This window comes from Perca flavescens, chromosome 3 (genome assembly GCF_004354835.1).
Source record: "Perca flavescens isolate YP-PL-M2 chromosome 3, PFLA_1.0, whole genome shotgun sequence".
NCBI lineage: Eukaryota > Metazoa > Chordata > Actinopteri > Perciformes > Percidae > Perca > Perca flavescens.
Genome location: NC_041333.1, coordinates 38,729,891 through 38,755,443, shown reverse-complemented (window position 1 = coordinate 38,755,443; position 25,553 = coordinate 38,729,891). Strand labels below are relative to the sequence as shown.

General features: G+C 40.7%; 3 protein-coding genes and 1 long non-coding RNA gene across 4 annotated transcripts in view; 3 read left to right on the top strand and 1 right to left on the bottom strand.

Moving 5' to 3' along the window:
* The window catches only part of LOC114553116 (zinc finger protein 271), a 687,947-nt gene extending 674,853 nt beyond the window's left edge, over positions 1-13,094 (bottom strand). The window contains exon 1 of the mRNA XM_028574268.1: positions 13,064-13,094. The gene's annotated coding sequence lies outside the window, so the exon portion shown is untranslated. The remainder of the gene's footprint in view (positions 1-13,063) is intronic.
* Positions 1-25,553, top strand: part of LOC114552945 (heterochromatin protein 1-like) — a 600,023-nt gene that overhangs the window by 67,808 nt on the left and 506,662 nt on the right. The gene's annotated exons all lie outside the window — the stretch shown is intronic.
* Positions 1-25,553, top strand: part of LOC114553107 (NACHT, LRR and PYD domains-containing protein 3-like) — a 582,600-nt gene that overhangs the window by 53,489 nt on the left and 503,558 nt on the right. The window lies entirely within an intron of this gene.
* LOC114553148 (uncharacterized) lies at positions 13,838-25,423 on the top strand. Its single transcript, XR_003692257.1, has 3 exons — positions 13,838-13,866; positions 13,960-14,022; positions 25,387-25,423. It is a non-coding gene; the product is annotated as an uncharacterized LOC114553148 (long non-coding RNA).

Genomic DNA, 25,553 nt, shown 5'->3' with positions numbered 1-25,553 from the left:
TCAAGTAATTATTTGGATGACTACTTTTACTTGAGTCATATTATTCTGAAGTAACAGTACTTTTACTTGAGTACAATTTTTGGCTACTCTACCCACCTCTGCCTTTAGGCGCCTTCTTTAAAATGTTTTTTACGCTTTTTATCAAAGTTTTTGTCACTTTTATAGAAAAGTTTGTTGCTTTTTTTCCCACATTTTTTGCCGCTTTTTGCAACATTTCTTTGGCTTTTTTTCTACGATGGCTACGGAACTTTTTTAGCATGTTTATCAACGGCCTCCATTGACTTACATTACCTTGCGATTGCGTGTGAATTGAGATTCTAAAGTTTTGACGACCGTTGCTTCAAAGTAGTATTTGAAATAAAGGGAAAATCTTTGTTGAGGGAGGTTGGTCGGGTCAAACAACACAGGACTTAGACCCAGGAGACCGGACTCATCTCCTGAAAATGGGGGTATGTATAGATAGGTGGGGTCTCCTCTAGCTAAGATAGGTGCATTCCTTAGCGTGTTATCAAGACGCATCCGCTAGCTTTAGATAGGTGTTTTTCCAGCTGTAGATTTGGCCTACATTGTCTTGTATTAGGTAGTCTCCCATAGCTGTAGTAGGTGGGGTCTCCTCGGCTGTCCATGTAAGGAGTTTAGCTGTAGATGGTGTGTCTCCTCTAGCTGTACAACACTGGACTTTCTAGCTGTAGATAGGTGAGTTCTCATGAAGATATGTGCCAACTCATTTTTTGTCACATTGTTTTAGTTTTTTACTAAAGCCTTGCCCAATGTTCTTTTCCTAAACCCAACCTTTTTGTTTTACACGCGTGTGACTCACGATAACACGCCACTTGGCTTAAGAAAGTGGGCGTGTATGTTTACTTAAGTCATGACAAAAAATCGGGCTCTTAGCCATGTTGAGTTTGATAAGCCCTATTTCAACAACGCTATATTTAACAACGTTAACATCTGACAAAAGCAAAGCAGTAAAACACCTCTCTGTGACACTTCCAGCAGGACTATGTTCGGATACTGATACTTTTGTACTTCAGTAAGAGTTTGTACTTGTACTTCTAAACATGTTTTTCATGCACTGGTCAGTTTCTAGATTTTGAAGCTATTTATCTTCCATGTCTAAAGCAAAACATTTATTTTTTACTACATTTTGTCTCGTTTTGTGTCTGTCGATTTATCTCCTGAATTCACAGAAAGTTAGCAATAGATAATTTCTCATTTACATATTTTGACATAACAAATTTCTGAAAACTTGTAATACATAAAAAATGTATTACAATTTTTAATGTCTTAATGTAAGTAATCAGCTGATGTCTGTCAGTTCAATGTTGACCCTGTTCAGCTGTGGTGTCTTACTTCAGTTAGTTTTTCACAATAAAGGCAGCGTTGTTAATGTTGAATAAAGTTTGCGTGATTTTGAAAGTAGCATTGCTGCTTCCAGCCTGTTCTCATGAAGCATTCGTACATATAGCTGTAAAAAGTGAAGCACTGTAATTGGTAATATATTCCACGTATTTATTACTGTAAGCAGCACATTGACTTTCACCCAGGAAACAGGTGTTCATGTCCTGAAGAAGTTAAGGAGAAAACACAAGACTTTCACCCAGGAAACAGGTGTTCATGTCTTGAAGAAGTTAAGGAGAAAGACTGTTTGATTGCTAGCTCCAAACACCATTCACGTGACAGCCTTTGTTGTGTTTGATTGCTAACTTGTAGCTAGCAGTCATTTCAAAAAGGTTTTAGCTATCTACAATTGTTTGATTGCTAACGTTAGCTCAAAAAGCTGTCAGCATCTTGTAGGCTACTTGTCGCAAAGTGACGCATGCGCGACTCACATCGGGCAGTGACAGGAGCTCAGGTTTGGTAACTGAAGTCCAGTCCTGATCTTAGAGCAGACCAGCCAGGGGTCACGTGACCAGGCTGCGGCCTCCTAATTTCGTAGGATATCATACGTTTTGGTCTGTGTCCATTCTCGTTTGATACCAACGTTCATGAGAATACGTTGCCGTTGTCGCAGCATGAGGCTCACTTCTTGTTGGCTAAACTCAACTACCGACCTCCATTCATTTCTAGGATATCGTAAGAAATACGTTTCCTACGGCTCCGCTCACGAGAATCAATCAAACCCGGCCCCTCGTAGATTTATATCTGGCGGAGATAGACAACACATTTTTCTGTGTCTACAATATAACTAAACAGTTTTAATGAAAAAATATCCAGAGAGATAAACTGTGACAAAATTCAAAAGTTCAGTGAGGAAGCTGAATTTTTCCTGTTCTCATCTATTTTAGGTTTCGACCATAGACCTTGACGGCAGCTGACCTGTGAACGCATCACGTGGGTCTGTCCCCTGAATTAAAAACTGACCAAACAGTTGAATAGGTAATTGTACTAAAATAAACGTTTGTTTTGAAAACATTTTCTGTATGAATCTGTCTTTTTAGATCAACAAAGGGATTTTTGTTTTCACATACATGTATCTGGTGTTTCATTGAAACATGACTTTGTCTTTAAAAGCCATTTCTGCTTCATTAGTGGGCCAAAAAAGGACTGCCCGGATAGGAGGAGGAGGAGGATTTATATCAGAGGCCTGCATGATGTTCAACAATTAAGGTTCGTCAACACATTTTAGCCCACCTGGGCTGTGTTTTAAAGGGGCTCCCGCCTACTGTCACACTGACTAACACTTAGTGGGAAGTAGATAGTGTAGATAAAATGTATACTATCATTGTGCTGTTTTACCATGATATACCATATTATAAAACGGTCAAAAGTTCAGTGAGGAGATGATGGATCCCTAAAATTTTGAACATAAAAAGGAACCATCACAACCCAAAGTGTGCTTTTGAAGGGGGGGAGGGACCAGAGCTCCCAAAACTCAATCATTACAGCAGTTTACACCAGTTCTGACAACTGTGCCCAAAACCCAATTTTTACATCCCAATTTAAAATTTCTACTAAAATAAAAGGGTGCTTGCGCCATTTGGTGTTAGGTCCCTAATTAATAGTTCACATTTTTCTTCCTTTAGGGCTCTTGACGGCAGAGGGCCCCTAAGTCCCCTTCCACCCTGGGCTGGCTCTGGTCCATCTAGACAAATAGTTATAAAGACTGGTACAGTCTGGGACAGTTGAGACATGGACTGTGCTAAAGGGTCTTCAATAATACCAGGTCAGTCTCAGTGTTGGAAGATGGCTGTATTTGAGCATGTAACACAGAGTTTTAAGAGTTAAAAAACAGACAAAAAAGTTGATCCAAGCTGTCAAACCAGTTTAGGCACTCAAGGCATTTTTCACTGATGACATGAACTCAGAAGACAATCAAACTGTTGCTTTTTAAGACATACAAACAGCTTTACATGTAAATATTGTCTAAAATCATTGTTCTTCAACGCAGAGAGAAATTCTACAGAATATTTCAAATACATATTTTGAATTAGCCAATCAGCATAAAGAAACCTTTCTACTTTCCAGTTAAACAGCGACATAGCACAATGTGATCAAAGTGATCCTGATTGTCAGCTCTGATCAACTTGGCCGTGATACATTTGATCCAAAACCCAGTTGTACTTTGACAGTGAGTTGTTGGTACTTTAAATGCAGTACAGAATGAACTTATGGTAACTTTTAATACAGTAAAAGTCCAAACAACTCACTGTCAAAGTACTGTCAAAGTTGGATCAGATGTACCACGGCCAAGTTGATAAAAGCTGTCTGACCAGTTTGGACCCTCCCTGTTTTTCACTGATGTGAACTCAGAGAACATTCTGCTGTTGTTTAGACCTGAGAACTACCAACAGTAATACATGCTAATCATTCTCAAACCATCTCCTTTAACTCAGATGGACTCTCATTTGAAGAAGAGAGAGATGACCTCTGTCACTGTAGCCAGTTTGTCTCTGGGACAGTTGACACATGGACCATGTAAACAGCTTTCAGTCAAACCAAGTCTGTCTCAGTGTTGGAAGATGTCTGTGTTTTAGTTACAGTAAATGATTCACCAAGCTGTCCAACCAGTTCTGACACTGCTTACATTTTTCACTGATGACAGACACGCCCTCTCTTACACACACACACACACACACACACACACACATCTACATGCCCTTCCTGACACTCACATAGTCTGTGACTGCACAGATCAGATGTTATTGCAACTTATCTCAACTCCACACCAACCTAGGCGCTGCATTATCAATGTTATACCTTATGTCTGCAACGTATGTTTAAGTTTAAAAGAATCTCAACTCTCATGGCTTCCCTCGCCATCTTGAACTCTTGTGTTGTGTAGCCACCCGCGTAGTTATGTTGCCATCTTCCTCATTCTCTCTCTCACGCACACCCCCCTGCACACACACACACACACACACACACACACACACACACACACACACACACACACACACACACACACACACACACACACACACACTTTTACTGCACTCAGTAATTTTACTTTTATTGTTTAAGTACATTTAGCTGATAATACTTTTTCTCCTTTTACCAAAGTAAGAATTTCAAAGCCAAACTTTAACTTCTGTTTATTGATACTTTTACCGCAGTACAGAATGATGTCACGGTAATTCTATAATGCAGTAAAAGTACAAACAACTCACTGCCAAAGTACAACTGTGTTTTGGATCCAATGTACCACGGCCAAGTTGATCAAAGCTGTCCGACCAGTTTGGACCCTCCCTGTTTTTCACTGATGTGAACTCAGAGAACATTCTGCTGTTGTTTAGACCTGAGAACTACCAACAGTAATACATGCTAATCATTCTCAAACCATCTCCTTTAACTCAGATGGACACTCGTTTAAAGAGGAGAGAGATGACCTCTGTCACTATAACAAGCTTTTCATCACAGGACACATTAGTCTCTCATCCCTCTCTAACATGTCACAGATACTGCAGAAAACGCTTGATGGTGTTTTAAGGCCACAACGTCTCCTTCCAGGCAGCGCTGCAACAGTTGACTTCAAGACACCTAACCCTAAACATGATCTAATCCTAGTGCCTTCCAGGCAGCGCTGCCTGGGAGGCGATGTTGGGGGCTTAAAACACCGTAAACATAGAAGACAGTGAATCAGCTCTTTCCATCAGGCACACTGAGCGGAGGCCTGTACTACGAAGCAAGATTTGGCGTTACCGAGGTAACTTCAGGTACAACCCAGGGTTTTGGGTATCATGACGGTGGATCACTTGTTACTGGGTTAAATCGCTTTGGTCACTTATGCTGAACACCTAACCTGGTCGGGGGATCAGAGATCCACCGGTGTAAAAGCACCGCCTAATGACCAATCAATACTCAGTAGATAACAGCGTCACCGTTCTGAGAAGATCAGGTGGAGCTCGGTGCGCGGAGAGAGAGAGGTGAGCTCATAAATGTTAAAACATTTAGAGACCAACAAAACCGTTAACATTCCCTGATGGGTATTTTTATGAAAGATATAGATTTTCACACATTGGTTTGAATTATATTTTATGTTTTTTTTATTTTCTCTCATGATCGCTTACCACTGCCAGGGTTGCAACTGAAATAATAGGCTAAAGCAATGACAGTTTATGGAAAGCACAAGTGTAATTATGGTCAGATCTTGGTCCTGACTGATGGGGAAGTGATATTGATAGGAGTTGTGATTTACGCATTTACAGCGTTGGCTATTGCCAGCTTTCCTTCCTGTTGTAGGAAGCAGCGACTGTATTGCGTTTTGTCTGTAAAACCGTGACTGTGTTCTTCATATTTATGTAGAATTATAGTTTGCTCTTCTTATGTAAAATATGCAGGTCTGGTAGATGTTTGTGATTGGTCATGCTGTGCAAAAACACGCCCTTTTATGTAAACGCACCAGTCGCTGGATTGGGAAACTAGTTTGATAACCATCGTCCGTGACATAGCTTATACAGGACCGCGGTTGTTAGGTCAGGTGAAGCCGGGTAACTGAAAAGCATGTTGATCTGGATTCGTAGTACAGGACTCAGGTCCATGGAAGGACTCGGAGTCTCTGGGACAGTTGACACATGGACCGTGTAAACAGCTTTCAGTCAAACCAAGTCTGTCTCAGTGTTGGAAGATGTCTGTGTTTTAGTTACAGTAAATGGATCACCAAGCTGTCTGACCAGTTCTGACACTCCTTGCATTTTTCTCTGATGACAGACGCTACTTTGCAATATTCCCCTCCCCTTCCCAACTTTGTTGTCACACACTTTTTGCACATCTACTGATCTACGTCGCTGTCTAGACCACATTCTGCACTAATTGTATATTAACTCTTTACTACATCTCAGCATTTATATAGACTGTCTATTTATTCATGCATATTGTTGGCGCACATTTGTTCCTTTGTTTGGTCTGTAATTTACGCGTTTTTAAACCAACAATTGCTAATGAATAACTTGTCCAAGAGTTCAAACTTAAAGTTGGATATGGCAATCCGTTTATTTTAAGTGACCAGCAAAATAATAAAACAAAATAATAATTCTTCTTTCAATCTTACCACGTTATCATACACGTAACCACGGTCAAACAAACTGTGACCTTGCTGTGCGCAACACAGCTGAAGCAATTAGGCCCCATTTAAATAAACTCTTCCACCCCCAGCGTCACACGCTGATTGCCAATTAAATGGCTCCAACACATATTGTATTATTACTGATCTACATCACTAGCTAGACCACCATTTGCACTAACTGTATATTGTCTTTTCTCTACATTCAGCATTTATATTACTGTTACTGTGTTATTACTGATCTACCTCACTTAATAGACCACAACCTGCACTAATATTATTGACTTCACACTACACTTTAGCATTTATCTAGACTGTCTATTCATATCTATTGTGTTACAACTGATTCTACTTCACTAACTAGACCACTAGACTAACTGTTTATTGACTCATTACACCATCGACTCTTTACACCATCTCAGCAGTGATATTTACTCTCTGATCATGTATTGCATATCCATCGACTTACTTACACCTCACTACATACCAACATTTGTAATGCCCACTTAATCTGCACTTTATGTAGCATTTTGTATTATTGTGTTATTGTACTGTATTGAATGTGAAACTATTTCTTGTCTTGCACGCCTATGCTTTTCTTGGCCAGGTCACCGTTGCAAATGAGAACCTGTTCTCAACAGCCTACCTGGTTAAATAAAGGTTAAATAAATAAAAAGACACACCCTCTCTTAGACACACACACACACACACACACACATCTACATGCCCTTCCTGAAACTCACACAGATCTGATGTTAGTGCAATTTAGCTCAACTCCACACCAACCTAGGTGCTGCATTATCAATGTTATACCTTATGTCTGCAACGTATTCTTAAATTTTAAATAATCTCAAATGTCATGGCTTCCCTCGCCATCTTGAACTCTTGTGTGGTGTAGCCACCCACATAGTTACGTTGCCATCTTCCTCATTCTCATTCTCTCACACCCCTGCGTGTTCACACACACACACACACACAAACACACACACTCACAGGGGACATTTTATTGCACTCTGTAATTTTACTTTGATACTTTCAGTACATTTAGCTTACTAAAAAAGCCATTTGACAGGGTGTATTTATACTTTTAATGCAGTGCAGAATGATCTTATTGTAATTATGTAATGCAGTAAAAGTACAAACAACTCACTGTCAAAGTACAACTGGGTTTAGGATCAGATGTACCACGGCCAAGTTGATCAGAGCTGTCCGACCAGTTTGGACCCTCCCTGTTTTTCACTGAGAACATTCTGCTGTTGTTTAGACCTGAGAACTACCAACAGTAATACATGCTAATCATTCTCAAACCATCTCCTTTAACTCAGATGGACACTCATTAGAATCATAGTCTATCTCTAAAAATCTGAAGAACAACCCAGAAAGAACCATTTCTTCTGTCCAGTCAAACAGATTGAATCAAAGTGATTCTGTTCATCAACCATTTCCAGATTCCTCTGGTCAGATTCTCACCTGCTGAAGTCTCTTCAGGTCACTTTCCAGACACTTTCCTCCTTCATGTGTCGAGGAAACTCTGGGAGAGAAGAAGCTGCTCATTGGCCCTCGTCAGTCCTGGTGTCGATGTGCATTTGATCTGAAGACGCCGTCACAGTTCATAACTTCAGAGTCAGAGAGACGTCAGAACCAGTCCAACCTGTCCACTAACCCAGTCAGTGTGAGAGAAGTCCCCCATCAGATGATGGAGTTCTACTATCTGTCCACTAGATGGAGCTAACTGACCATCTAATGAGATAAAGATCAGCAACTGGTACAGCAGCAGATATCTCTCCAAGTGGCCTCCGTGTCACATATTACTTTGATACTTTAAGTACATTTACCTGTTAATATTTACTACATTAATACTTTTTTACACTGCTTGTTTTTGTCCAACATTTACCTTTACATGTACCGCTCCCTCACTCTTGGCTGAGAAGAAAATCTCCAAATTAAAACAATAAAAGCATCTTTCTCCTGACTGCAGCTCGCAAACCAACACAGCAAAAGCAACAACGTTAAAAATAAATTTAAATATCTACTCATATTTGTCGACGGGTCTCTAGAGCACAGGCGGCGTCCCACCTGTGTGACCTCATGTTGCAGTGGATTGTGGGATACGCTTCATGCTGGAAGCTGCACTTTATATTCTAGCTGGCAGGAAATAAAAGGGGGGTGTGTGGGATTGCCCCCTTTCTGGTCTACATGTCCCTGCCTCTGCTGAATTATTGTAATGTCCGGTGGAGACAACATGTACCTCCCCCAAAGTGATCAATGATGCTTCACCAATAGACCATATATTATATACCTAAAATAGAAGTATTAAACTCTACTGGAGGCTACATTGCACGCGTAACATAAGCAGAGCTGATGTTCCAACACTACGCTTCCACCATAACCATCAGACTGGAGACAGCAGGCAGAGAGCAGCGTAGTGGTGCATATGCTCCACACAGATCCAATCTACAAGGTAGAAACAGGACAGGCTTCTATTTAGAGTTTTACCAGAGGTGTGTGTGGCCCTTTCACACAGAAATGGATCATAAAGTGTCTATATTTCTTTTAAATTAAACTACCGATATACAGGAAACGACTTAATGACTGTCAGTGAGCGTGTTGGCAGTTTGGTTTGGAGAGTTTGTGTTTTTATTTCTTGTTTCCCTCCCCTGCGTCCTCTGACAACAGCTGACAGTAGATTAACCTTTTCACAGCTCTGTGCCGGCTCCAAAAAAACTGAAGAAACAACAACAATCCCAAAGCAAAAGCTCTCCGTCTGGCCTGTGACTCCCACAATCCTCCACCGGGTGGCGCTGCAGGTGGAGCCGGCTGCCAGCAGCAGTTGTTGAGCTGCTACAGAGATCTGTTGGATCAGCGGCAGTTTGAAGATGTGTTTAGAGGCCAAGAGGTTAGTAGGAGTTCCACACATTTTATACTTTTTAATCCTCAATTCAAACTACAAAGTAAAATGAAATTAGACGTTATAATAATATTAATCCTTAGAGTTTTTGGGACAAATGATGGAGACGGATGTGTAGTAGAACTGTTTAGAAGTGGACTGTTCCTATAACTACGTTTCTGTAACTACTTGGTCGGAAAGAGGCTATAAATGCAGATATAAATGTAATTTAAAAAAAATATTTATTGATTTTCAAATATTGCACCTTATTACAGAACGAAATATTCTGTAGCCTATTTTGCCGTCAATACTAAAAATACTAAAAAACTTTAAAAAGAGGACAGATCAAATTAATAAAACAAATGATTATACATGGGTTAAAAATCCCAGAATTAGCCAAAAGCTCACAAACTTCCCCCCGAATACAACCAGCTGTTCTCATGTGTCTAATCCACCGAAGATATACATACACACACACACACCACATTGGCTGCTATATACAGTATATATATATATATATATATACACTACCGGTCAAAAGTTTGGGTTCACTTAGAAATTTCCATTCCACTCCATTCCAGACACAATACCTGCTGAGATCAGTTGTATTGTTTTTTTTAACCAGGGCAGCAGTTTTCAGATTACATTATGTGCTTACATAATTGCAAAAGGGTTCTCGACTGTTGTAGACAGAAGTGGCTGAAGAAACGCTTGAAATTCATGCTTTTTGGTCTAAACGTCATACCCAAATTAAAAGTGGTACAGCTCCCATATACTTTGACACTCAGGGGTGTGCCTGATATCATTGGAAAGGTGATTGATGTGGGTTTGTTTGTGTATTTGAGAAGTGTTGTATTTTGTAGAAAAGAATTCATATAAAATCCATTTTTGAGTCTTTTAGCTTCTGAATTTTTTTCTGTAGTAAGCTGAGACGTGGCTAATGCTGTGTTGTCTGTCACCTGTCAGATGTGTTTACAGCAGTGTATTTTAATAATTTTACAGATTTATAACTTGGACAGAAATTAAAAATCTCCATTCTAGCCTCTGTAACTCTGTGTCAGTAAGGCCTAGAATCACCCTGACACAACTTGAGTGTTTCCTTTCCAATGATATCAGGCACACCCCTAAGTGTCAAAGTATATGGGAGCTGTACCACTTTTAATTTGGGTATGACGTTTAGACCAAAAAGCATGAATTTCAAGCATTTCTTCAGCCACTTCTGTCTACAACAGTCGAGAACCATTTTGCAATTATGTAAGCACATAATGTAATCTGAAAACTGCTGCCCTGATTAAAAAAACAATGCAACTGATCTCAGCAGGTATTGTGTCTGGAATGGAAATTTCTAAGTGACCCCAAACTTTTGACCGGTAGTGTGTATATATATATATATATATATATATATACATACATACATACATACATACATACACACACACACCACATTGGCCGCTGCTGTTTATTGGAGCGATATGTTGTTGACACGGCAGCCATTTCCTGACGAACATTGAGCTCCTCCTAATGCATGTGTGTCTATGGAGGCAGAAGGTCTAACAACAATTAAAATCAGAATTTCTGGCTGAATTTCCAACTGATTTTTGAGCTGTTTACTTCAAATACCAGATATGTATTTGTAATACTGGATACTTGATCAAATTAAAAATGCAGATTTACTTACGAAACTTTTTCAAAATATTTTGAAGCTAGTGACAGTCTGCTGATTTAAGCCTTGATACAATTTAAACAGGTGAGTTATATAAACAGTTGTTATGAAGTGTAAAATTAGCTTCATAGTCCAAAACTGTTTTTTTGTACCAGGCTGTAAACATTTATATATTTCTGATGTAAAGTCTGGATTTTTCCACATGGGGGTCTATGGGGAATGATGTGAGGCACTGTTCAGTGACACACATAACAAACATCATTTTCAGCATCTTACTGAGATATTAATAATCACTCAAATAAAACATACATAACCTGACACAAGCTAGCATTAGCTCAATTCAGTATCAGGACAGTCACTTAACTTACTGTTAGCTTAAAAGAAGGATTAATGTTACCTTTTGTGATACTAAATTCAACACTTTAGTAATAGTATAATATTGTAAAACACATTTTTCATCCGTGAAATGTTATTCCATGTTGCTTAGTTTAGCATTTCTTTCACATGAACATCCAAAAGCAGTACAACTATCTTTTTCTGAGTCTGTAAGATCAGTTGTCTGTCCCAAGATGGCGGCGGCACAGACACAGTTTAAACACATTAACTGTTCAAGTCATTTTTTAAGCAGCAGCAGCAGCAGCCATGTTCTGATTAAAGCTGGTCAGTTATGAAGGTTTGCTTTGTCGTCTTGAGTGACAATAAACTGAATTTTTAAGCAGCTTGACATCACCTTAGTAAACAGTGATGGGGATTTTTGTAAATGGTATTTACAAGGTGATTAATTAAGAACAACAAACACTTCTTCGTTGCAGCATTAGTTAAAAAGCGCTAGCAGTTGATCCCTGAACTCAGAATATTATATTACAGGAAACTAACTAATTTTGAGTGGAATAAATCCCTTCAAAGGGAGGGAGTGTAATGTGTAGTCCTAGCCAGGATAACATCCATGCTGTTCAGAAGATAAAGTTACTGAAAGCTGGGCTTTTCCACCTCAACTTTTCGCTTCAGGCTCTTTGACAGTGATATTTTTGTCAGCCCATTTTCCACCAATCAGGACTGCATACTAAAACCATGTTTCCATAATAATAATATACAATAATAATAATAATTACAAGGTCCTGATTATTACAGATTCCCTGGATATTACATTTTGATGTGATGTCATAAAAAAAACTAATGTTAACATGGCACACTAATAAACAAGAAATTTTGAAAAGGGCACTTCATATCAAAAAGGTTGCCGAACCCTGGTTTAGAGACTGAAGCTGTAGCTGCAGCATGTTGATTGACAGGTTTTAATTATGTAAAGACAAGGAGTTCAGATAGAGCCTGTATCAGAGCCACATTTAGTATAATGTGTTTTATATCACTATTTTTGGTAGCCTACTGTACTTAAATGGCCAATACTGGCCATTTATTGCGCTGATCCAAAAAATGTATCCGATCTGTGATTCAAAATCGTGATCCAAACCGAACCGTGACTTTAGTGATCCATTGCACCAGTACTATTTTACATGTCGCAATGTCGAGTCATTTATACATAAATCCTAAAAGACATTTGTGAAACACTCTGTGTGCATTCATTAATATTGAGATTAGATTTCTGGGACTCTTCAGTCTGGAGTAACCTCTTTCCTTCACTCACCTCCTCCTTCTTCCTCTTGCTCCCTCGCTCCTCGGAGTCTCCCGAGGCCTCACTGACAACTTTCCTCTTGCCCTCCTTCTTCTTCTCCTCCTTGTGTTTCTGCATGAACTCGGTGATAAGGTCGGGGCAGTCCAGGTTGTCTTGTGGCTCCCATGTGTTATCCTCACTGGAAAGGTGGGTGCAGACAGAAGAAAATCTCCTCAGGCTTTGATTTTAGGCAATACATTCTCACTCTAATTGCTAATTCGAATTGTTCATTTTTTCTATATATATATATATATATATATATATATATATATATATATATATATATATATATATATATGTAACCAAGAACAAGTACTAATATTATAGACTCATACTTACTCTGAGAACCCCTTCCATTTCAGCAGAAACTCTACTCTTCCCTTCACCACTCTTCGGTCCAACACCTTCTCCATCACATATATCTCCTCTTCCTCCTCCATTGCTGCTGCTGTGGCGGCGGCTGCAGGCTGCTCCTCCTCCTCGGCCTTCTTGCCCTTCTTTCTTGCTACAGTTGCCAGCTTGACGTCTGCTGAGGGAGCCTTTGGTAGACCCAAGGGGGAAACATGCAGAGATAATGATACAAAGGTTAGAAGAACTAATGGGAGGTGTGAGTGAATTATAATTTACCATGTTTAACTATATTCAAATGTTCTGTTTGAATAGAGAAAATGCAAAGTATGATGAGGTGACCAATCCATAGGACTTCAGAGTGTGAAGTATCTCCTGCATTACAACTGAAATAACTACTAAGTAAGCCACAAAAGTCATTAACTGGAGCTACAAGCTACATGCACAGTAGCCTCAATCAACAACAGTTCATTTACCAGAAAATTTCCAGATGGTCCTCGCCTTGCAAAACTAAGTTCGTTTCGGGAAACAACAACAAACTTTCAGCTAGCGAGCTACATGCTGAAAATGGCTTTTTTTTTTGAAAAAAAAACGTTTTGATCGTGCAACAAGGAAGGCCTGGTTGCTTCTTTCTGGGAATAATTGTAAAGATGTATGTAGCAGTATAGAAATAAGGTTGTCTTGTTGCAGTTAATTGCGCCTGCTGACCACTAGGGCGGCAGTATATAAGTGCGGCCTTCCTTCTCGCGCTCCCACTGCTGCATCATTTCCGGGTCAGGTGTCTGTCTGTGCAGGTAATGCTCCGCGCTACTGCTGCGGCTATTGCTTTGTTTCAGCCTTTTTACCATTATGTCCTTATGCTTAAAGCCTGCGTGTTTTCACTGCAGAGCAGCGACCGAGTGCTCCGTGTGGCGTGCTCCATTTTTATTTCCTGGTTCTCTTGAGCGGTGGTAAGTGTTCTCTCTCTGTGTTAAACCGAGAGCTATCCTGTAGCTAATACTAGTGTGGTCACAGGTAGATGTCTGCTGTCGTGTGGGTCTTTCTCTCCCTCCCTCTCGCTGGGCAGGTTTGACTTTGAAAACAGGTATGCTACCTTAAATCTAGCCCCCAAAAACCTTGATTAATGTAGCGTAGCCATGCTAATTTTATGTTTGACAGGGAATGCTCATCAGCTGGCCGAAGTCTACAGGTGGTGATTGACGTGATTCCACCACCAGCTGATTGGGGCCGCTGCTGTTTTGTCTCCACTGCTAAATGCTGCTAACTGTACAGCTTTCTCTGCTGCTAACTACACCGTCTACTCTCTGCTGCTGAATGTACAGCTTTGCCTACAGAGCCTTGTCTGCTGCTGTGCCTCGGCTGCTAACTGCACAGCTTTGTTTTTGCCGCAAACTACACAGCGTGTCGCTACTGCTTGGCACTGTTGTTGCTGGTTTTTGGTGCGCATGGTGAATTGCCAACACCAGACTTTTAACTTGTTTATTCCATTAATTTTAACCAACTGACTTACTGGAATTAATCATTTAGTTTGTATTATTGTTTTGTTTTTTTACTTTATTGTTTTGATCAAGTAAACTGTTTTTGTTTATTTTATTTTTTATTCGGTTAACCTGATTTTTGTGAATTATTTCCTGTTTTGTTGTACATTTTTGAGATTAATTTAGTTGTAACCTCCTTTTTGTTTGTCCTTTCAGTGGCTGCAGGCTGGTGGTGGTGCTGGTGACGTGGGTGGTGGTGGTCTTCCTTCTTGTGTGCCGTGTTAACTTGGATTTGGTGATCTCACTGTGTGTCTGGGTGAACCCTTTTTCTTTAATTTAGTTTTATTAGTTCTTCTTCCCCTTCACCTGCCCTTCCCACCAGTAGGCCTCAGCCCCTGATTCAGTTTCCCCTGATTATGGTTTCCTTCTTTTTATTATTTATATGATGATATATATATATATATATATATATATATATATATATATATATATATATATATATATATATATATATATATATATATATATATTTATTATTATTATTGAATAAACTATTTTTGTAAACTGGGAACAGATTCCTAAACAGACTCTTGAAAAACTGAAAAATGACATAAAAAGGCTTTTTATGGTTTTTTTTTTTTATTGAAAGTTATTTAAATGTAACAATATTTTAACGTTTTAAAGTACTTAAATATATAATAAAGTAAACCTAAGTCACCTAACACAACAATAATTTTACAAATAACAGTTACACTATTAACAAGTAAAAACAAAATAAATGCTTCAAACTTTAGCAGTTCTTTTGCAGAAAAATGACATATTTGCCTTCTCTGGCAAGATAGGACACCTCTACTACTAGTAATACTAGCGATCACGTGCAATGGTTAATATGCTTTTATGTCCGTTTTGGTGAGCCCAGAGGGAAAATATGGCATTTTAAAAGTAGCCTACATTTACGCTAGCTAGCTAACGGTAGACTACAGAGAAAGTGTGATATTTTTACGTCTGTTTCGGAGTGTGTACAAAAAGCCGTCTATCAGCAGGGATTGTAGAGTGCGTGTCCAAGAATAGCACGGACACGCGCTTCACACCGCGAGCGGGCACGTGCGCCACTCGGCAGAAAAGGGAGGAAAAAAAGAAGGGAAAAAAAAGAGTCTGCCGCTGTCCGGAACGACGGAGGGAAAATATTTCAGTCAGAACCGAAATGAGGAAAAGAAATTCACGTTCTAATCCGGTCCGAATACTACAGTTTGTGTAGGAACCGGTACCATAGTGGAACCGGGTTTCGGTACCCAACCCTACATGTTGCTAGGGTTGGGTACCGTTCACATTTTTACCGGTGCTGGTACCAAAAACCTGAAATTTAGTTCTGGTACCCAACGGTACCTTTTTGTTGGTACTTTCCCTTTGTAATAACAAAAAATGTATTTCAGTTGTAAAAACAATTTCAAACCTATTTATCCTAGAGTATCTGCGCTCCAGTGTGTGTGTGTGTGTGTGTGTGTGTGTGTGTGTGTGTGTGTGTGTGTGTGTGTGTGTGTGTGTGTGTGTGTGTGTGTGTGTGTGTGTGCGCAGATGTCGTTTCTTCTATCGGGGTGAACATTTTCCACCTAAACAAGTTCTTCTGAGACTATTTAGCAAAGCCAGAGTCGTTGCATCCGGAGCTAAGCGCTGACTAAACTATTGTGATTGGTTTAAAGAAATGCAAACAAGCCAAAGAGTTTCTCCTCCTATCCCAGAAGGTCTGAGTAAGCGCATGTGTGAGACCGCGCGTTGATGTGTCTGAACAAAGGAACAAACTATTCTAAACCGGTCTGGAACCAGACGTGAAAAAGTCTCCGAAGAAGCTACCAGCGATATATGAGGTCGGCTGACTTTCTCTCTGAAGAGATTACCACTGTCAGGCTGCAGAGTGGCTGATCTAGAGCAGTAGCCTACACGAGAATGAATGATGTTTTTGTATCGGGGCTCAAAATAAAACCTCAGTTGTATGCACAGGCAATAACAGTGACCACTGACCACGATCGGGAGCCAGACTGGCATCAAGTAGCAGCCTTTCTACAGTCTTCTCAGCCTCTGCCCCAGAGAAATAACAGCAACAAACCAGCCATTATAATGAGGTTTGTTAACCAAAAACACTAAATTGTACAACTGAAACAAGGAAGGAAGTTGAAGGGAACAGACGTCTACATGAATGAATATCTCACCAAACCAAATGCTGATATCGCCTGGAAAGCACGATCCTTGAAGTAGAAGAAAATACAATCTACATTGTCTACAAAACTGCAAAAACTTCATTAAAGTGATGGTTCGGAGTAATTTCACCCTAGGGCCTTTGCACCATGACCTCAAGCCAAACTACCCCCCAGCAGCTTTTTTCACCTGGGCCGAACATTGGGAGAGTTGGCATTATCAGCTGAATAGCTTAGCGCAGGGGCTAATGGACCCACGTTTGTATCTCGTAAGTTACCCCACTAATAATGCCCAAAATGATACCAAACTTCTACACTAGTACAAATAGGATATGTACTCATAAAATGATGGATTGGGAAGTTTGTAAGTACACCAGAAGTTTATGTAAATTACACTAGCCTGTTGGCTTCTGCTCTCTGCTGTTGCTACCGCAGTAAGACAACTGCTTAGGGACTAAGTCTACAAATTACAACACCGAAAAGACATACATCATAAAAATACTTAGTAATTTAACTTCTTTTTTGTTGTGCTGTAGTATAACTAGCAGGAGACAAGTTATAATTGAGGTAAGTTTTGAAAACATTACCTTATTTAATCAATAAATTAATAAATATTTTTGTTTGATCTCTTTTCGGTGTTGTAATTTTTAAGCACTCGTCTTACTGCAGCCTAGTCTCTCCTCCTCAGCCTGACTCCACCTAGTCTCTCCTCCTCAGCCTGACTCCACCTAGTCTCTCCTCCTCAGCCTGACTCCACCTAGTCTCTCCTCCTCAGCCTGACTCGACCTAGTCTCTCCTCCTCAGTCTGACTCGACCTAGTCTCTCCTCCTCAGCCTGACTCCACCTAGTCTCTCCTCCTCAGCCTGACTCCACCTAGTCTCTCCTCCTCAGCCTGACTCCACCTAGTCTCTCCTCCTCAGTCTGACTCCACCTAGTCTCTCCTCCTCAGCCTGGCTTGGTCTTCGTGAGACGCACCAAGCCAGGCTGCACAGATTAGACTAGGTCAAGCCTCTCTTCATCAGTTCTCCTGGATTTATAAATTCTACTTTTGTGTGATACCCCCCTGAACACTGACCTGAACATGGCTGGTATCAGAGTCCCAGTCTGCTGCTTGTCTTCTGGGGACCTTGTTGCTCCGCTGCTCCTGGTTCTGGTTGTCCTCCTCCATTCCTCTCTTGTCCTGAAATCCAGCAGATGTCCACTGGGGCTGCTGGACTCACTCTGGATTCTGTTCAGTACAAATCAAAGCAGGCAGAGATATTCAGGAGCTGCTGTCTCCTCTCCTTTTCCTCACATCCACACACAACTAAAACAACAGTCGGCAAACTCAAAGCAGCGGCTGGAAAACTGTTCCATTTCCTTCCTCGCTACACAATGAACTCGGAGTAGTTTGGAGAAAACAATATTATATTAAACTGTGAATAAATCTAAACAACTGCACAATAAAAGGTCAACATTTCTTTAAATTAAATTCACTCAGAACATTTCAGGAAAAAGGAAACTGAATAAAAAGATGATTTTGCCGACACTAGATATCAGTCCAAAGCTCCCCACTATATGTGATTAAAGTCCTGCGAGCTGTAAGTTCACCACTTCTACAGAAGACAGAAGATGACGTCATCTCGGAGACAGCTGTCTTCCTATCTCACTCAGACTCCGTTGGTTAGGTGAGCTAACTTACACTAACAGCTTTACTGTCCTCAAAATACCTCCGCTAGAAATAGTCCGGTTGGTTTGGGACGGTGTGAAGGCTCATCTGAACTCGGTGCAGATCAAACACCAGAACTCTGGTCCGCTTGAAAACGGGGGTCCCGGTTCAGGTGAGAACGCAATCTGACCCAAACACAGGAAGTGGACCAAAAACAGAGCATTTACTAGCCTGCAGTTTCAACCTTTCACACAGTTTACAGACTTAAATATCTGGTTTAAGGGATGAGAACTTTCAGATCCATATGTAATGCGTGTGCAGGTTAGTTCCAGTGGTGTAGTCTACGTGATACGCAGGAATACGCAGTACACCCACTAAGAAAGCTCCAGGATTTCCATATACCCACTTAAAAATGTCCAATGATACGCAACAACATACTTTCCATTATATTTTTGATATATTCTGAATTGTTATGTTATTTTCTTCTTAGCATAGGCTAAATAAAGGTATTTCCACCATAAATTGGTGCATTAAACCGTATCCAAATGCAACACAAATGCAGTTGCTGACACTCAAAACTTCCCTGGGGGAGGACACCCAGACCCCCCTCCCCCCACCCTCTGGACTGCTTCCACCACGTGACGCTGCTCCCATTGTTCACCTTCCTCTAAAATATTAGAAACACTAAAGCAGAACCAGAAAAGCCAACACGGTAGAAATGTAGTGGAGCTTCATTATTTCGGAGAGTTTCCCTCTGATATTCTGTCCAATCAACAAGCGACTGCTTCCACCACGTGACGTGTGTTTCCACTGTTTGCTGCGTTTGATAAAGTGCAGTGTGACGCAAACCGAACCAAATGAAAAATGCAACAATGTTACAACTTCAGCCCCGAATCTCACCGAGCCCACCGAACTACAGAGGAGCAACTAACGGAGCAGACTGTTGCTCAGCAACGGACGTTCTGTTTACCTGAATCTTAGCAACAGCAGAATGCGCAGCTCTGGCTTCTATTCGCTTTGATAGCCGTGTAAAAGAACAGTTATTAAAGTGTTTACCTGAGTGTGTGTGTGTGGGTTTACCTGGAGCTCTGTCTTCTTAAAACCGTTCTTATACTGTCTATGTTTAAAACTCACTAATAAACAACACAACTATCCCGCCGCCAGCCCGAGATCACAGTGAAGCAACGAGACTTCCGGTTTCCTCCAAGTCAGGGTTTTTCAGATTAAAGTTTAAAATGAAAGAACGCCGCCACCTGGAGGTCAGGAGGGGAACAACAGATACACATTCAGTTCATTAATCAGTTAGTGGTGGACTGGAACTGAGGACATTTACTCAAGTACTGGACTTAACTCCAGGTACTTGTACTTTACTTGAGTATTAAACCATGTACAGCACTTAAATAATTAAAACAATTTGTAAGTATAAATAAAAATAAGTAAATAAAATGTAAGCATTTAAATGTATGTTTCCACCAGACTCCATTTAAATAAAATAGCAATTTCCTGATTAATAAACACACTTCATTTATAGTCGATAGTTGTTATATTTGAGGTATTATAGTTTCTCATACTGCATGTATGCCATGTATGCCAGTTCACTTGTGTGCAATGATGGAGATGGATGAACAGAGCCGTGCACATGTATGGAATAAATAACTATAGAGTCTATGTAAAGGATTGAATGAACAATAAGACATTAGGCAGAAAGGTTTGAACCCTAGTGCTACCAAAGCAGAAGGTAATAGCAGAACCATTAAAAGGTGAAGGAAGTAAGGCTAGTTACTGGTTTCTGCTGTTCTGCCAAAAAGTGATCACAGCCCCTACCTTTCCACTGAAAGGTTGTTTGATGGAAAGCCTGTCCCCGTCCCCTGCAGGTGGCCGGCGATACTGCAGTCTGATGTCGGTTGAATGAGCGGCACTGTGCTTTGATGTTTGTTTAGAGAGACAGCAGACTTTTTCCTTATTCCGTTTCTTCATTCTGTCTGCTTTGTGCGTTTGTGAGGAAAACGTGAGTATTGTACATGTGGAGTTTGTTGCGTGACCACATACAGGTACAATATATGTGTTAGTTTAACTGTATAGTTTAACTATTTAGATCGAAGTTATGTCAGGAGTTGTCACGTAAGCCTTATTTTCCTTTCTCCACGGCACGCTCATAAAGAGTCTACTTAGCTAATCATCGCCGTTAATGTGATAACGCCGGTTTATATCTCACTTCGTGTGGGCTTTAAGTGTTTGTATGTTAAGTTAACTTCTATAATATAGTGGAGGAGGTTATTGTGAAGTGAATTTCAGGTACTGTGCTCTGTAGGTTATGTGCATTTGATTACCTCGTGATTTATTCAACGCTCCATGTCTGTGGCCTATTTATAACATTGGTAACAGCTACAGCTAATATTTGTGCACTTTAAGTTTAAAGCTCCTGCCTTTGTTCAGTTAGTAACCACTGTTGATTCCTATACCCAGACGCAGCCTTACCTATGTTTCACCCGTTTCAATTGAAACAGACCCCGCCCTCCGAGGGGGCCCCAACAGACCAGCAAAATCCCATTCATTTTCTCCGTAGGATATTGATTTTCAGCCATAATGTCTAAACCATCCAAGGTAGATTGACCACGAGCTACGAGGTTGTGAAACGAAAGTTTCTGCTCCTATAAAAGCCACAAGGTATGAAATCAACCTTGTTATTTGCGATCTTCTGGAGTAATACTACATTACCCACAATTCTAAGCAAAACACTGACGTCTCGGATTGGTCGAACTTGCGGTTACCATGGCAACGTTTACCGCCCCCGCCAACGTATAATACCAGTAGTTTATTTGTTTATATCTTTGCCTTTTGCCTGAGAGTGACCTCTTTCTTTGGTCCAGCATCTGTAACCCTACCGGCGACAGCAGCGGCCGAACCCCCGTCACAGGATGCTAGCCAAAATACAGATTACCCGTCTTCAACTGAAACTGCTGGCAATAATGATGACCAAACATTGTTAGTAGAACAAGAACATGACGATCAAGATCCTACCGCTGAGACAGGTGAGGGAGATGCCAGGGAGAAAGCGAATACACACCGTGCCAATATGGACAGCTGAAAAATGCACAGTACCATTGAAAATACCTATCAAGAAATGCAAATGTTGAAAAAAAAAAGACAGTGGAACGCGTCATGAAAAGGTTAATTGCCATAGTCTGTCAGCTTGCAGAATGAAACCTTGCTCTCCGTGGCCACACTTCCAACCTACATGAAACAAACAATGGAAACTTTGTGGTGGAGCTGCTGGCAGAGTTTGACCCAGTGATGAGCGAGCATGTCAGACGAGCTGAGACAAAAGAGATTGCTGACCATTATCTGGGGAAAACGATACAAAATGAGCTGATCACTCTTATTGGAGACAAGACAGTGGAAGCAATAATACACGGAGTGAAACAATCCCATTACTACTCTGTGATAATGGACTGCACCCCGGACGCTGCACACATAGAGCATCTCTCTGTGACACTGCGCTTTGTCAAGTGCCAAATGGGTGCCGGGGCTACTGTTGGAGAGCATTTTGTCGGTTTCCTACCAGTGCTTGACACATCAGGCGCAGGGCTAACAGATGTCTTCTTGAAGCATTTGGAGAAGTTAGGCCTGGATGTCGAAACATGCAGGGGACAGTCGTATGATAACGGTAGCAACATGCGGGGGAAAAATAGCGGTGTGCAGAAAAGGGTGCTTGATATCAACAAAAACAGCACTGTTCATGCCATGCGCCAGCCACAGTCTAAACCTCGTCAATGTAGATGCTGCGAAGTCAACAGTGGAGTCTGTGAGCTTCTTTGGGGTGCTGCAACGTCTGTACACCATTTTCAGCTCCTCCACACAGAGATGGGAGATTTTCAAGACAAACGTACCACAGATGACCCTAAAGGCCATATCCAACCCGATGGGGAATGAAAGTGCTGCGCTATCAGCTTCCTGCTGTCGGCGAAGCTCTTCTCTCACTGGTCGATCATGCAACAAAAAAAGGTATGTACGAGTCGAGTGTGTGTTATTTTTGCTTTGTGATAGACAGTCTATGATTTTAGTGTGTTAGGCTACTTATTATGGTGTTTTTAACCTATTTAAGAACTTAAACCAGACCCGGTGCTAGGATTACGTTGAGCTGTTTCAGTACAATGGACAGCGGCGCATGGCATTGTAAAGCGTCATTAAATTGTTGAAATTAAAAAAACAACATTATTGTTATTATCAGGTGACAGTGAGACTGCGTCTGCTGCCAGAGGCCTTGAACAGGAGATAACGAGCTGGAAATTCCTGCTTACTGTCATCATCATGTGGTACAACATTCTACATGAGGTCAATCATGTCAGCAAGCTGCTCCAGAGCCCACCAGTTGGGATCGATGTGCTCCAGTACGAGGTGGGATATGTTCTTAAATTCCTAAAGGAATACAGAGAGAACGGCCTTTCATCCGCCCAGACAGATGCTAGAGACATGGCGGAAGAGATGGAGATGCCAATGGTCTTCCCCACTACACCAGGCCCAAAACCCAAACGCCAGTTTCCGTACGAGCCCCAAAATCCGGATCCTTCCTTGACAGTGACACCCGAGGAAAAGTTCAGGAGAGATGTTTTCCTCCCACTAGTGAACTCTGCCATCACAGGCACTAGTGAGCGCTTCAAGTTGATGGAGACATTTCATGGTCTGTTTGGGTTCATTTACAGAAGAGAGGAAATGAAAAGGGCCGTGGAAAGTTACACCCTCAAAGAAAGCTGCGCAAATATTGAAAAAACCCTCGGCGATGTGGATGCTGAGGACCTTGTCTTGCGAGATCTCGGCTGCTGTCACTGCCGTGCCAGCAAAAGAAACCACTGGCCTGCAGATTCTGAGCTACATCTACAGAAACAGATTAGTTGAACTGTATCCAAACCTCAGCATTGCTCTCCGACCCATGATGACAGTGCCTGTGGCGGTAGCGAGCGGAGAGAGGAGTTCCTCTCGCTTGAAGCTAATAAAAACACACCTGAGGTCAACAATGCTCCAGGAGCAGCTGTCAGCTCTCGCTCAGATTTCCATTGAGCACGAGGTGACAAAATCGCTGGACAAAGATGAACTTATCAGGGCATTCTCAGCTCTCAAACACAGAAGGGTGGATTTCTAAAAAGGGCTCAGGTGAAATATACGCCCGCCGCCCGGTGAGCTGTCCACGGTGCTGAAAAAACGCGGAGCCCATCGTTATTTATAAGTTTGGTTCATTGTCAGTCAGACACTTTTTCTTCTTTGCTTTTGTTAAATAATTCAAGTTGAGGGGATGTTTTAGCTGTTTTTTTTTAAAGTCAGCTCAGACAGCTGAAAATATACTGCGCAAATCAATTAAGCAGAGAAGTTGGCTTCCATGAAAGGGCGAGGCTTATTCCAATGTAAAACGCTGTATAATTGTATATAGTTTTAATCAAATTAGGTTGGATTATTTCTATGTTGAGCTGCCTGTTCGTGAAGCTGAAAGTACACGTAATAAAATAGCTTTTTCTGCTCTATTATGTTTATGTTTTACGTGGGTAGGGCCCCATATTAGTTATTGAAACGGGCCCCCAGATGCTTAAGGCCGCCGCTGCCTATACCATTCATAATTATTAGTATAGCTCCTTTATCATTGATATTATTGTACTGCAGGTTAAATTGATATTCTTATTGTATTTATCTTTGTTTCTTTAGGACCACAAACTCAAACTACCAACACAAACTCAAAATAAAGCTCTGTTAACCAGACATACTACCTCTGAGCCTGATTCTTTGACCGGAGTCAAGTCCATATCTGCCGCCTCAACCAGTTAAATCGTGGGAGGTCACATCCCTCCGTTTCATTGTTTCTGCCTCAAAAATACTGGATTTAAATTATAACTGACAGATTATAGCCCACAAGAACTTAACCAGTTTAAATACATTCTTTAAGAAGCAACACATCCATAAAATGCACATTTCCACTTGCCAAAAAGTGATCGTAGCTCCTAGCTTGTGTTTGAACATCGGTTTCTGCGTCTAAATGACTTCATTTAACGAATGAGGTTCATATCTGACAGATTATGGCCCACCCAGAACTTTCTACCAGTTGAAATACTGTTTTAAAGAGCCAATTAATCCAGTACCACGCAGTTTTCCAGGTAAATAACATTTGAACATGACGGACGGCGATCACTTTTTGGCAGCTCGTGCGTTGATTCAACTTTGACCCACGAGACTCTCTGCCGGTTTGAGGGGCGTTCAAGAAATATCAGCTCTTTCTATTCTTGTTACCAAATGTGGAGGAAGAACTCTGATGTGTTACTGAAGTAAAAGTAACAATACTACAGTGTAGAAATACTCTGTTACAAGTTGTAAATGTATTTTTATTAAGAAGATGAGAACGAGCCAACAAGACACATGTTGATGTATTATTCATCACAATAATCTGCCTCAGAGACCAAATCACTCTGGAATAAAAAGTGACAAAACTAAAATATAAAACAGAAATACAAACATAAAAGCAGAGCTATCTCACATTCATTTCAAACATTTGTTTTCCAAATTTTAAATATATTACAATTTGATTCAAAATATAAATCAATCTTAGTAAAGAGAGTCAACTGATGAATGAAATCATGATATGATCAAATGAACAAATGATCTCCCTCAAGATGAACGTATAGATTTTATTAAAAGCATTTAGAAACATTAGACTATATGATGATTGTTTATAGAAACATTTGTTTTCCAAATTTTAAATATATTACAATATGATTCAAAATATAAAGGACATAATAGTAAACAATAACAGTTGATTATTATTTTTTAGATGTTCCATATCATGAAGAGTTTTTAGTCCAACAGTTCAAATGTTGATAATCCCAGAGATGAAATCAGATGAATGTTTTTGTGTTTGAGTCTCAGATCTGCTTCACAGTGCAGAGTGTGTGTGATGGTGAACAGACTGAACTTTGATTTCAGCAGCTGATCTTCAGTCAGTGTTTCTGTCCACAGGAGAGACTCTCAGTCCTGCAGAGGACACAGAGACACTGAGGAACCAGGAGAGACTCTCAGTCCTGCAGAGGACACAGAGACACTGAGGAACCAGGAGAGACTCTCAGTCCTGCAGAGGACACAGAGACACTGAGGGAACCAGGCCAGAGTCCTGCAAACCCAGGATA